This window comes from Lynx canadensis, chromosome D3, assembly GCF_007474595.2.
Source record: "Lynx canadensis isolate LIC74 chromosome D3, mLynCan4.pri.v2, whole genome shotgun sequence".
Lineage (NCBI taxonomy): Eukaryota > Metazoa > Chordata > Mammalia > Carnivora > Felidae > Lynx > Lynx canadensis.
The window spans coordinates 10043160-10045895 of record NC_044314.2 but is presented as its reverse complement, the minus strand read 5'-3'; the positions used below and the strand labels follow the sequence as shown (position 1 = coordinate 10045895).

The following is a 2736-nucleotide window of genomic DNA, read 5'->3' as shown; positions in this document are numbered from 1 at the left end:
CCCATTTTTCAAATGTGGATAGTATTATCACACCTAGTTTTTGTATCCATATTATTGGCTTTATTAGGATATGATGGTTCCATTGCCCTAAATTAACCTCCACCTCCAAGAGATGGCCAGCAAATTCAGAGAGGTCCACAGGGTTCCTCTGCTCACCTTCTTCCTGCCCCTGCCACCTCTGCTGTGCCCCCCTTAAGGACAGCACTTTGTGGTGGGGACCCTGTCTGAGACGTGTGACCTCTGGGTGCCCAAGCTCCATGCCCAGATAAATCACCTGGAACCCGGGCGGCCGGCCTAGTCACCCCAAGTGCTGGGAGGGCTGGGAAAGAACTGAACAGAGGACACTGAGGCCTGGGGGAGAACGCGAAACCAGCCTCAGACTGCCTGAGGGACACCTTCCTTATAGACGGCCTGGCTCAAAGTGACACTCCCTCTCCTTTCTGCTTAGGGAACGTTCACACATTCTCCAAACCACTTTATGGCCAACCCGATGGAGAAGTCTTTTCTGCCACCCCTAGGGACCCAGGATTAACCTTGTCTCAGGATGATAAAAATGGAAACAAACACACCCTCAAGCAGAGAGCTTCGTTGGACACCCGGGAAGAACTGGGAAGCCCCAGGCCTTGACAACCACACACGTATCTGACACAAACGCACTGTAATGGAGGCCAGTAAAATCCTCATGCGTGCCTTTTACCGGAGTTCCAAACTGCACATCACCTATAAAGAACTGTATGAAAATAAGGAAAAGTAAGTAGAAGCAGAGATGAGAAAGTGAAGTTTCAGAAAAAGGGATTTCTAAAAGAAAATTATTTCTTTTAATGTTAATTTATTTATTGTTGAGAGAGAGAGAGACAGCGCACGAGCATGGGGGCACAGAGACCAAAACGGGCCTCGAACTCACGAACCGTGAGATCATGACAGGAGCCCAAATCAAGAGTCTGACGTTTAACCGACTGAGCCACCGAGATGTCCCAAAAAACACACGGGTATTTTCTACATGAGATTTATCTCAAGGGTAAATTCCTGAAGTTTGGTTTCCTGGATCAAAAGGTTAACGTATGTCTAGTTTGGTTAGAAATTTTGAAATTCTCCTCAGTAAGGATTTTACAAGAGGCAGTCCTACTAGATTGTAGGACTTCATATTTTGCTATACTCCTGCTAGCAGAGAGTGTTATTAGAGTTCTTAATTTTTGCCATTCTGATACATATGCTAGTTTTTGTGTGCAACTTTTGATTGAGAGTGATTTGTACATATTTCCATATTGTCAAATTACTTCCATGTTTTTGGTAAATTATCTACGTGTTTATCCATTGTTATGGAGGGTTTTTTTGTGCATTTTTCTCACCCTTTTAGGAGTTCCCTATTAGTGGGGTATTAGTCTTTATCAATGATATTGATTTATATTCTCATTTTGCATTTTTCCTTTTCTCTTGTTTTGGTGGGTTTTCCTATGAAATTATTATCATCTTTTCCTTTTACGCAGTTAAGTATATAAAATTTTTGTTTTATTACGAATTCCAGTAGGTCAAGAAGGCAAATGCAATAGCAGTTTCTTTATTTATATTTTGTTTTAAGAAAGCCCCAGTACAATACAGCTTTTATTGCATCTTTAAAATATCACAAATAAGTCTGAAAAATCATCTGACATCTTGCTGTTTCTGGAGCAGGACGGCTTAGATCTTATTCATTAGCCTGTCGAACTGGTCCTTTTTCAGAAGCATACGTACCATCCTCAAATTTTCTGATATCCTTGCTGGTAACTGTTGTGGCTTGCTGGATCAAAGCAGCTAAGTTTGAGACAAGTTCAATGTGTTCTGGGCTTGAGATACTGAACAAGCAACATCTGGCCTCATTCAAACCCTTCCGGTGTATTTTTCACCCAAGAAATTTCAGATTTCAACAAGACCACCATTCTCCTTAATAACAACATTGATGGGGAAGTGAGTATACACGGACCTCATCTTGTAACAAAAGCCCAGATTAACGCCCTTGACCATGTTCTGTACATGATTACAGATAGTGGAAACAGTAGCCAGTTCCTTCCTATTTCCCACCATTTGTCAACTTGGAGCCCTTTTTTTTTTTTTTTCCAGTAGGCTCCACACTCAGCATGGAGCCCAATGTGGGGCTTGAACTCACAGCCCTGAGATCAAGACCCAAGCTGAGATCAAGAGCTGGAGGCTTAACTGACCAAGCCATCCAAGTACCCCTCTTTCTTTTCTTTCCAAGGAAACTGAGTTCTACATTGATGTGATGAAGTCCCTCCGAAGTCCCTTTGGGGCTCTTCACAGTAACAGTGAGTCCTGCAGAGTGATGTTGACGTTTTCTGAAATGACAGTCTGGTTGCCGAGACTGGTTTTCATTCTTGCAGTAGATGGGGCAAAAGGCAATAGCATTTTTGATGGTTCTCATACCTTCTTAAATATATGTTTCCATCCATTTCATTGATTTTCAATCTAAAGTGCATCGTTTAGAATTTCTTTAGCTCAAATAAGTTGATAAATATTTTCTCAGGTTTTGTTGATAACACAGTATCTTTGTCTCTTTTTTCTTGAGACAACTGTTTTCTTTCTCCTGAAACAACCCTCAGGCTAGAAGTGGTTTATAGAATTCTGGGTTGACAGCTTGGGTTTTTGGGGGGTTGTGTGTGTGTATGTGTGTGTGTGTGTTTCATTCACCACTGTAAAGATCTTGGTTCAATATCCTCTAAAATCCATTATTTTTGAAACCAT

General features: G+C 41.6%; 1 pseudogene; it reads right to left on the bottom strand.

The window, feature by feature from the left end:
• Window positions 1–1684: 1684 nt before the first annotated feature.
• Window positions 1685–2367, bottom strand: LOC115528720 (annotated as a pseudogene).
• Between the last annotated feature and the right edge of the window lie 369 nt (window positions 2368–2736).